Source organism: Macaca fascicularis, chromosome 16, assembly GCF_037993035.2.
Source record: "Macaca fascicularis isolate 582-1 chromosome 16, T2T-MFA8v1.1".
Taxonomy (NCBI): Eukaryota; Metazoa; Chordata; class Mammalia; order Primates; family Cercopithecidae; genus Macaca; species Macaca fascicularis.
Window position 1 is genome coordinate 6,962,360 of NC_088390.1, and position 12,052 is coordinate 6,974,411.

The 12,052-nt window shown below is 39.9% G+C and overlaps 1 long non-coding RNA gene and 1 pseudogene across 1 annotated transcript in view; both read right to left on the reverse strand.

The window, feature by feature from the left end:
• Positions 1–12,052, reverse strand: part of LOC141408751 (uncharacterized) — a 62,221-nt gene that overhangs the window by 42,196 nt on the left and 7,973 nt on the right. The window lies entirely within an intron of this gene.
• On the reverse strand, positions 954–4,528 carry LOC135967895 (transcription factor Spi-C-like; annotated as a pseudogene).

A 12,052-nucleotide genomic window follows, 5' to 3' on the forward strand; every position in this document is an offset into this window, starting at 1 on the left:
GTGAGAACATTAGAAATTTACTCTCTTGGCAATTTTGAAATGTACAATACTCTATTATTAACTATATTCACCATGCTGTGCAACAGAACTCAAAAGTATTTTTAAAATCCTCCTGTCTGACTAAAATCTGATGCCCTTTGAACACCATCTCCTCATTCCCCACAACCCCCAGCCTCTGTAACCACCATTCTGCCTTCTGCTTCCATGGGTTTGTTTTAGATTCCACATATATGTGAGAACCTGCAGTACTTGCCTTCCTGAACCTGACTTAATTCACTTAGCATAATATTCTCTAATTCCATCTATGTTGTCACAAATGTCAGAATATCTTTCTTTTCTGTTGTTGTTCTTGTTTTGTTTTTTTGAGACTGAGTCTCACTCTGTCACCCAGGCTGGAGTGCAGTGGCATGAGCTCGGCTCACTGCAAACGGGGAGAGAAGGTTCAAGCGATTCTCCTGCCTCAGCCTCCTGAGTAGCTGGGATTACAGGCACCCACTACCATGCCCGGCTAATTTTTTGTATTTTTAGTAGAGATGGGGTTTCACCATGTTGGCCAGGCTGGTCTTGAACTCCTGACCTCAAGTGATCCATCCACCTCAGCCTCCTAAAGTGCCAGGATTACAGGTCCTGTAATGCCCGGCCGAGAATGTCTTTCTTCTTTAAGGCTTAATAGTATTCCATTATGTAAGTAGGCAACATTGTCTCTATCCACTCATTTGTTGATGCACAGTTAATTCTGTAACTTGCTATTGTGAATGGTGCTGCAATTAACATGGGGTATAGACATCCCTTCAACAAAATGATTTTAAACCTTTTTGGTAAATACCCGAAAGTGGGATTTCAAGATCATATGGCAATTTTATGTTTAGTTTTTTGAAGAACCTCCATACTGTTTTCCATATTGACCTTGCTAATTTACATTCCCACCAACATTGTACAAGGGTTCCCTTTTCTCCACATTCTTGACAACATTTATCTTTCATATTTTTGATAAAAGCCATTCTGAGCAGTGTGAGATGATGTCTCATTATGGCTTTAATTTGCATTTCCCTAATGATTAGCAATATTGAGTATTTTTCATTATATCTATTGGCCATTTATATGTATTCTTTTGAGAAATGTCTTTATCCTTGGAATGCAAGGGGGGTTCAACATATGCAAGTCAATAAATGATATGCCACATTAACAGAATAAATGACAAAAATCATATGATCATCTCATCAGAAGCAGAAAAAAATTTGACAAAATTCAACATCCCTTAATCATAAAAACAATCACCAAATTAGGTATAGAAGAAAGGTATCTCAACAATAAAAGCTATCCAGAGATGCTCACAGCTAACAGTGACTCAGCAGTGAATAACTGAAAGCCTTTCCCCCCCAAGATTTGGAACACGACAAGGATGCCCACTCTCGCCACTTCCACTCAACATGGAATTGGAAGTCCTAGACAAAGCAATTAAGCAAGAAAAAGAAAAAGTAAAATAGTGAAGGCCTTTTATTAAAAGAAATAAATGGAATTTTTACTGTTTGCCAACATGATCTTATATATGGAAAATCCTGTCCAAAAAACTGTTAAAACTAATAAATACAATAAAGTTGCAGGATACAAAATCAACACACAAAAATCAGTAGCATTTCTATACACCAACAACAAACTATCCAAAAAGAAATCAAGAAATCACACTCACAAAAGCTACAAAAAATAAAATAAAATAAAATACCCAGGAACAGATTTAACCAGGAGACAAAAGACTTATACAATGAAAACTGTAAGATGTTGATGAAATAAGCTGAATAAGACACAAGTAAATGGAAAGATATTTCAAGTTCATGGTTCAGAAGAACTAATATTACTAAAATGTCTATACTACCCAAAGTGATCTACAAATTCAATGCAATGCGTATGAAAATCCCAACATCACTTTTCATAGAAATTTTTTAAAAATCCAAAACTTCATATGGGGCTGGACGTGGTGGCTTACACCTATAATCTCAGCACTTTGGGAGGCCGAGGTGAGAGGATCACCTGAGGTCAGGAGTTCAAGACCAGCCTAGCCAACATGGTAAAACCCCATCTCTGCTAAAAACACAAAAATCAGCCAGGCATGGTGGTGCTCACCTGTAATCCCAGCTACTTGGGAGGCTGAGGGACGAGAATCATTTGAAGCTGGGAGGCAGAGGTTGCAGTGAGCCCTGATCACACCACTTGCACTCCAGTTTGGGCCACAGAGTGAGACTCCGTCTCAAAAAACAAAATAAAACAAAAATTCATATGGATCCACAAAAACCTCAAACAACCAAGGCAATCATGAACAAAAAGGACAAACCTGGAGGTATCACACCACTGGATTTCAAAGTATACTACAAAGCTATAACAATCAAAACAACATGGTATGGGGGGGGAAAGACACATTGACCAATGGAGTGGAATAGAGAGCCTGGAAATTAACCTACTACTGTACAGTCAATTGATTTTCAACAGAGGTACCAGAATATGCAATAGGAAAAGGACAGTCTCTTCAATAAATAGCGTTGGGAAAACTAAATTTCCACCTGCAGAAGAATAAAATTGGACACTGATCTCACACCATATACGGAACTAAAAATCAACTTAAAATGAATTAAAGATTCAAATGTAATACCAGAAACTCTAAACTTACTGGAAGAAAACACGGGGAGGAAAAACTACATGACACTCTCTGGGCAACGATTATTTGGATGTGACCCCAAAATCGCAGGCAACAAAAGCAAAAATAGACAAATGGGACTATATCAAACCAAAAAGCTTCTGCATAGCCAGTGAAACAACCAACAGCATGCAGAAACAACTCAGATTGGGAGAAAACAGCTGCAAAACATACATCTGACAAGGGATTAATATCCAAAATACAGAAGGAGCTCAAATAACTCAATATTAAGAAAACAAGAAACCCAATTAGAAAATGAGTAAGGGACCTGAATAGACATTTCCACTAAAGTTTTTAAGACATAAACATACTTTGGCATAAACACTGTATTATATGCAATTACTTTTTGTAAAATAATTTTTGTAAAGCCATCAGCTATATATCCAAATGATTTTTCACCTGAGGTGTAAGACAGGAAAATGTTTAAATCAATACGTAAATCAAATCATCTGCACTGGCATTGTTAACCTAGAAGCAAGTGGCTGCATAGAGAATAGTAAGAGCAAGGATATTTAGTCCATACTTTCAAATGGGGCTCGATGATTTGAAACAATAAAGTTGTTCACTGGCAGAATTTCCCACCAAGTCTGTATAAATTATGTGCTATTTGATAAAAGATAGCCGCAATGAAGCTAATTTTTTTATCTTCAGTATTTGCTTTTAAGAGAAAAATCCCGAAGCTTGTAGGGATTTCTAATGCCAAAAAAGATGATGAAATGGGAGAGTATATTTAGCAATCACAGTGACTAAGCTCATGGTAACTGGCATATGTATAATTTTAGTCTGCATTCCAATTATTTAAACTGTGATGTTCTTGATCAGTTGAACATACTGTGAGTAGACGATCTCTTTCTCCGAGAAACAAGATGGAGAGATCTTCAGAGAATGGCCCCACTGAAGCTCACTGGTAAATGAGCTTTCTCCAGATTTTGCTGATTTCCTGAGTTTTTCCGTAATTCCTCTGTGCCCTGGCCATTTTCTGATCATGGCCTTCCCGTTGCCCTTATTCCTCAAAGTTTGGCAAATTTTTCTTCGTTTTTTGATACAAACTGGAAACTGCCTTTGGTTTTATCTACTTACTGAACACAGATGCCATCTTGGGATTATACTGAGATTTGTGAAATTATTCAAACAGAGCATCTTCCTGCCTTGTCCTCCCTCTTGCTGGAAAACAGCAGACTGTACCACCTGGCTTTCGGTTATGTTCCACAAAGATCAATGAATAGTTCCTTCAAAATAGAAGTCTGCAGCATTATTTATTAAAGTTCTCCAATTATAAATAGATTCCTCTGTAAGCAACACTCCACAGCAGTTGGAATCTCCTCGGACATGGGGACAATCACTGATGAAAACCAGGTAAGTGCAGCCATAAAAAAGGATGAGTTCATGTCCTTTGTAGGGACATGGATGCAGCTGGAAACCATCATTCTCAGCAAACTATCGCAAGAACAGAAAACCAAACACTGCATGTTCTCACTCATAGGTGGAAATTGAACAATGAGAACACCTGGACACAGGAAGGGGAACATCACACACCGGGGCCTATTGTGGGGAGGAGGGATGGGGAGGGATAGCATTAGGAGATATACCTAATGTAAATGACGAGTTAATGGGTGCAGCACACCAACATGGCACATGTATACATATGTAACAAACCTGCATGTTGTGCACATGTACCCTAGAAATTAAAGTATAATTAAAAAAAAAAAAAGAAAGAAAAGCAGGTACGTTTTGAAGATCTCCAGTTGAATGTTGCCTCAGTACCTCAAAAGCATCTTCAAATGCTTGACCCAGCTTGTCTCGTTCAACCCAAGTTAATGCTTCACTAATAAACTGATGATTCCATCAGCGCCCAATCTAGCATGTACTTGTAGAAGTGGAAAGAGTCTTCCCCTCCTTTGAAACACCCACCTGCACCCCCCATCACCCACTTTAATTTTGTTAAAGCAGTTTTGAGTTGGGTTTCTGTCATCTGCTACTGAAAAGTTCCTGAGTAATTTATACCTGAGAATGAGATAATTTAAGTAACAGGCCCTAACATATGAAAATAGCTGAGATAATGTGGGGTGCAAAACAGAGAGGAGATAATTATTCCCATTCCTAAATAATTATTTGAAAATTTTTGTTATACAGTAGAAATGCAACTCGCTATCTGATGGTTTGTTAAATCTTTGGACACAGCCCCAAGAAAAATAGCAAGATATTGAACATTACTTGTGGCCTCAAATAATATTTTATGAGAAAAGCAGAAGTTCAGTCCAAGCTATACTATCTAAAAGCAGAGAGGGAATAATGAAACTTCATTTTTTAGAAAAATCTTTATACCTATATCTTGCAATCCTTGAGGACTGGGAGTCAGAATTTATAAAGGCCAGATTCTGCATCCTAAGCTAAAATGTGTGAAGACAAAAACAAAGAAATAAAGAAATACCATACTAAAATATTGGGAAAGAAATTGAAAAGGACACAACAAAATGAAAAGATATTCTAGGTTCATGAACTGAACTACTTAATACTGGTAAAATCATAATACTACTCAAAGCGGCCGGGCGCGGTGGCTCAAGCCTGTAATCCCAGCACTTTGGGAGGCCGAGTCGGGCGGATCACGAGGTCAGGAGATCGAGACCATCCTGGCTAACACAATGAAACCCCGTCTCCACTAAAAATACAAAAAAATTAGCCGGGCGTGGTGGCGGCGCCTGTAGTCCCAGCTACTCGGGAGGCTGAGGCAGGAGAATGGCGGGAACCCGGGAGGCGGAGCTTGCAGTGAGCCGAGATCGCGCCACTGCACTCCAGCCTGGGCGACAGAGCGAGACTCCGCCTCAAAAAAAAAAAAAAAAAAAAAAAATACTACTCAAAGCAATTTACAGATTAAATGCAATCCAATTACATTCTCTACAGAAATAGAAAAAAAAATCTTAAAATGTATATGGAACCACAAAAGACCCCAAATAACCAAGGCAATCCTGAGCAAAAGGAACAAAGCTGGAGGCATTACACTACCTGACTTCAAGTTTTACTACAAAGCTATAGTAACCAAATCAGTATGACACTGGCACAAAAACAGAACAGACCAATGGGACAGAATAGAGAATGCACATGTACATCCACACATTTACAGCCAGCTCATCTTCAACAAAGGCACCAAGAACATATAATGGGGGAAAGGATAGACTTTTCAATAAATGGTGCCAAGAAAACTAGATAACTATACGCAGAAGAATGAAACTAGATCCTTCTCTCTTACCATATACAAAAATCAAATCAAGATTGATTAAAGATTAAATCTAAGACCTCACACCATGAAACTACTAGAAGAAAACATTGAGGAATCACTCCAGGACCTTGGTCTAGGTGAAGATTTTTTTATGTCAGATCTCAAAAGCATAGGCAAACAAAGTAAAAATAGACAAATGGGATTATATCAAGCTAAAAACTTCTGCATAGCAAAGGAAATAATCAACAAAGTGAAAAGAAACCCCACAGAATGGCAGAAAATATTTGAAAACTAACCACCTGAGAAGCTGTTAATAACCAGACTGTATAGGGAGCTCAAACAACTCAATACCAAAGGAAAAAAAAAATCCAATTTAAAAATGGGCAAAAGATCTGAGTAGACATTTCTCAAAAGAAGCCATACAAATGGCCAACAGGCGTATAAAAAATGTTCAACATCACAAATTATCAGAGAAATGCAAATCAAAACCACAATGAGATACCATCTCGCCCCAGTTAAAATGGCTTTTATCAAGAAGACAGGGCCGGGCGCGGTGGCTCAAGCCTGTAATCCCAGCACTTTGGGAGGCCGAGACGGGCGGATCACGAGGTCAGGAGATCGAGACCATCCTGGCTAACATGGTGAAACCCCGTCTCTACTAAAAAATACAAAAACTAGCCGGGCGAGGTGGCGGCCGCCTGTAGTCCCAACTACTCGGGAGGCTGAGGCAGGAGAATGGCGGGAACCCGGGAGGCGGAGCTTGCAGTGAGCTGAGATCCGGCCATTGCACTCCAGCCTGGGCAGCAGAGCGAGACTCCGTCTCAAAAAAAAAAAAGAAGACAGGCAATAACAGAGGCTGGTGAGGATGTGGAAGAAAGGGAACCCTTGTACGCTGTTGGTGGGAATGTAAATTAGTACAGCTACTACAGAGAACAGTTTGGAGGTTCCTCAAAAAACTAAAACTTGAACTACAGTATGATCCAGCAATCCCACTCCTGGGTATATCTCCAAAGAAAGGAAATGAATATATCAAAGAGCTATCTGCACGCCCATGTTTATCGCAGCACTATTCACAATAGCCAAAATATGGAATTAATCTAAGTGCCCATCAACAAATGAATGGCTAAAGAACACGTGGTATATATACACAATGGAATATTATTCATCTGTAAAAAGGAGTAAAATCCTGTCATTTGCAGCAACACAAATAGAACTAGAAGTCATTATGTTAAGTGAAATAAGCCAAGCACAGAGAGACAAATACCACGTGTTCTCACTCATGTGGGAGCTAAGAAAAGTGGATCTCATGAAGGTAGAGAGTAGATTGGTGGTTACCAGAAGCCAGCAAGGGTAGCAGAAGTAGGGGATTCAAAGAAGTTGATAAATGGATACAAATGTAAAGTTGATAGAAGAAATAAGCTCCAGTGTTCAATAGATGTGTAGGGTGACTATAGTTTACAAAAAGATACTGTACACTTCAAAATAGATAGAAGAGAAAAATGCAAACATTTCTAGGATAAAGACAAATATTTAAGGTGATGGATATCCCAAGAACACTGACGTGATGTATACAAATTGTATGAACATATTAAGTTATCGTGTGTACCCTGAAACTACGTAACTTATCCATCAATTTTTTAAATTGTTGAAAAAATGATAAATGAATAAATAAAATATTGGGTCTTGGATGAGCCAGAAAATTTGGGAAGTCTGATTCTCTCTCAAATATCATATTCTAGGTATTTTTTTCCCAGACAAAAGCATCATACCCCTTATAAAAATGCATCCAGTAGGTTATAATCTTGGGGGAAATGCCACATTATATAGCTTCATTTTTTCGCTCTTGTCGCCCAGGCTGGAATGTGATGGCGTGATCTCGGCTCACTGCAACCTCCGCCTCCCAGATTCAAGCAATTCTCCTGTCTCAGCCTCCCAAGTAGCTAGGATTACAGGCATGAGCCAACACACCCAGCTAATTTTTTTGTATTTTTAGTAGAGATGGGGGTTCTCCATGTTCGTCAGGCTGGTCTCGAACTCCCGACCTCAGGTGATCCACCCCCTCAGCCTCCCAAAGTGCTGGGATTACAGGCGTGAGCCACGGCGCCTGGCTCCCCTTCAAGTCTTTCACATTGTCCAAATCTGACAGCAAAGAGAAAGCATGATTTTGGGAGATGGGGAAAAGCCAGAATAGATTATTGGCAAGAAATAGAAACCACAAGATGAGGATCAAGAGTCAAGGGCCAGGTTTAGACAAGATCTCTAGATGTGGTTATTATGCCATAGAATCATCAAATTCATGTCAACTGAGGTTTTAAATACTGCCTAAAAACGCCAAGCCCGGAAATAGGTGTAATTCTTCAGTCCTTCAGTAAATACCCAGGCTATTAAAGTAGGTCATTCCCAGAAATGAAATCCTCCTCGCACCTCTCTTAGAGGTGGCCATGGTGGACACAAAACATAGATATTTATCTTTGGAAGAAGGAGGTAGATCTTTTTTTGAAAATATATATAAAGTATAGTTGTATTTGGAGAAGCAGAGGCATTTTTGAAACTATATGTACAATTAGAATGGTATGTGAATATATATACAGCCAAAGATACAAAGTGTAAAATGGGGTTAAAAAATCTACTATTATTCACTATTCTCATTCTCAACTACCTTCTCAGATCTAAACTCTACTTTTTTGTGGAGAACCCCTTCCCTGTGGTGAGGACAGGGCCAACACTGACTTGTCACCATGACAACATTAGTGGGTACATGACCTAGACTCAGCAAATTATGCCACCCATAACATCGGCTACCATGATCATTTAAGACCCAGACATGAAATCTAAAGTAGGTTCTCCATGGACATTTTCTGAAAGGTATTAGAGAGTGGGCGTAATGGCTCACACCTGCAATTCCAACATTTTGAGAGGCTGAGGTGGGAGGATTGCTTGAGCCCAGGAGATCGAGACCAGACTGGGCAACATAGGGAGACCTCGTTTCTATGAAAAATTTAAAAATTAGCTGGAGGCCAAGGCGAGCGGATCACAAGGTCAGGAGATCGAGACCATCCTGGCTAAGACGGTGAAACCCCATCTCTACTAAAAATACAAAAAATTAGCCAGGCTTGGTGGTTGGTGCCTATAGTCCCAGCTACTCAGGAGGCTGAGGCAGGAGAATCGTGTGAACCCGGGAGGCGGAGCTTACAGTGAGCTGAGATCTCGACACTGCACTCCAGCCTGGGTGACAGAGTGAGACTCTGTCTTTAAAAAAAAAAAAAAAAAAAAAAATTAGCCAGGCATGGTGATGCACACCTGCAGTCCCAGCTACTCAGGAGGCTGAGGGGGGAGGATCGCTTGAGCCTGGGTGGTCAAGGCTGTGGTGAGCTGTGATTGCACCACTATACTCCAGCCTGGGCAACAGAGCAAGACCCTGTCTCTAAATAAATAAATATAAAAGTAATTTTTTATTATACTTTAAGTTCTGGGATACATGTGGAGAACATGCAGGTTTGTTACATAGGTATACACGTCCCATGGTGGTTTGCTGCATCCATCAACCCGTCATCTACAATAGATATTTCTCCTAATGCTATTCCTTTAAAATGAAAGGTATTAGGAAGATTTCTTTCCACTGTCGGTCAGGAGATGAGATGGATGTGGTGCTACTGAAGGTCACCTTGCCACTCTGCAGTAAAAGAAATCTCTGCAACTAATTTGAGGGAATCACAGCTGACAGATGTAAAGAGGACACAGAGCCCTCCTCACATTGTTAGAATTCCTGGAACTAAACAAATCACTCCTTTTACCTTCCAGCTATGTAAGCCTCCTCCTCAAAAAAAAAAAAAAAAAAAAAATCATTTTTTGTTTAAGTTGGTGTTTGGTTTTCTGCAATTTAAAGCTTTAAAAATCCAACTCAGCAATAATAAAACACAACCCAATTTAAAAAGGGACAAAAGACTTCAACAGACATTTCTCTGAAGATATATAAATGGCCAAAAAACACACAAAAAGATGTTCACTGCCATTAGTTATTAGAGAAAGGCAAGTCAAAAGCACAATGAGATACCATTTTACACCCACGAGGATAGCCATTTCTTAAAAATAGAGAATAAATGTTGGTAAGGATGTGGAGAAATTGGAACCTTCATACATTGCTGGCGGGGATGAAAAATGGTACAACCGGCCGGGTGCGGTGGCTCAAGCCTGTAATCCCAGCACTTTGGGAGGCCGAGACGGGCGGATCATGAGGTCAGGAGATCGAGACCATCCTGGCTAACCCGGTGAAACTCCGTCTCTACTAAAAAATACAAAAAACTAGCCGGGCGAGGTGGCGGGCGCCTGTAGTCCCAGCTACTCGGGAGGCTGAGGCAGGAGAATGGCGTGAACCCGGGAGGCGGAGCTTGCAGTGAGCTGAGATCCGGCCACTGCACTCCAGCCTGGGCGACAGAGCAAGACTCCGTCTCAAAAAAAAAAAAAAAAAAAAAAAAAAAAAAAAAAAAAAAGAAAGAAAAATGGTACAACCACTGTGGAAAACAGTTTGGTGATTCTTCAATAAATTAAACACAGAATTACCATACGACCTAGTAATTCCACTCCTAAATATGTACCCAAGAGAACTGAAACCAGGTGTTCAAATAAAAACATTTCCATTTGTTTACAAAATGTTATACACCAATGAACACAGCAGCTCTATTCACAATACCCAAAAGGTTAAAACAATCTAACTGTCCACCAACAGATGAATAAACAAAATGTGTTTTGATATCATAAAGTTAAATGTTATTCACCCATAAAAAGGAATGAATGAAAAATACAACATGGATGACCCTCAAAAACATTATGCTAAGCTGGCCGGGTGTGGCGGCTTACACCTGTAATCCCAGCACCTTGGGAGGCCGAGGCAGGCAGATCATGAGGTCAGGAGTTCGAGACCAGCCTGACCAACATGGTGGAACCCCGTCTTTACTAAAAATACAAAAATTACCTGGGCATGGTGGCATGCACCTGTAGTCCCAGCTACTCGGGAGGCTGAGGCAGGAGAATAGCTCGAACCCAGGAGGCGGAGGTTGCAGTGAACTGAGATCGCGCCACTGTGCTCCAGCCCTGGGAGACAGAGTGAGGCTCTGTCTCAAAAACAAACAAACAAAATTATGCTAAGTAAAAGAAGCCAGACACCAAAGACCACATACTGAATGATTCCATTTATACGAAATGTCCAGAATAGGCAAATCCAGAGAGATAGAAAGCAGATTAGTGGTTGCCAAGTACTGAGGAGAGAGAGAAATGGAGAGTGACTGCTTAGTTAGCACTTCTGTTTAAGGTGATTTTTTAAAGTTCTGTACCTAGAGGTGATGGCTGTATAACATGGGTGAACAGGCTTAATGCCACTGAATTGTACACTTTAAAATGGTTAAAACTTCACCATAATTTTAAAAACATAAAAGGACCTGACTAATTTAAGCTCCCTCTGCACCATGTAGTCAGGAACTAGGACTTAGAGCTGGCAGAGAGTGGAAATTTGTCAAATAAAAATAGCTATCATTTCGGATTCTTAATGAGTCACCAACTGTCCTAAGTATTATTTTACATATTGTAATGAATGCTTTGTGAAACAAAAGCTTTTGTGGTTGTTCCTGATTATAAATTTTATCTTTTTTTAACTTTTATTTTAGGTTCAGGGGTACACATGCAAGTTTGTTGTATAGGCAAACTGAGTATCATGGGGTTTTGGTGTACAAACTTTTATCACCCAGCTGATAAGCATAGTACCCAACAGGTAGTTTTTGATCCTCAGCCTCCTCCTACTCTCCACCCTCACAAAGGCCTCAATGTCTACTGTTCCCTTCTTTGTGTCCATGTGTACTCAACGTTTAGGTCCTACTTCTAAGTGAGAACATGCAGTATTTGGCTTCCTGTTCCTGCATTAGTTCACTTAGGATAATGGCCCCCAGCTCCTTCCATGTTGCTGCAAAGAACATGATCTGGTTTTTTATGGATGCAGAGTATTCCAGGATGTATATGTGCCACATTTTCTCTATCCAGTGTATCGATGATGGGCATTTTAGGTTGATTCTGTGTCTTTGCTATTGTGAGTAGTGCTACATATGAGTACCTGTGTCTTTATGGTAGAGCAATTTATTTTCGTTTGGGTATTGATA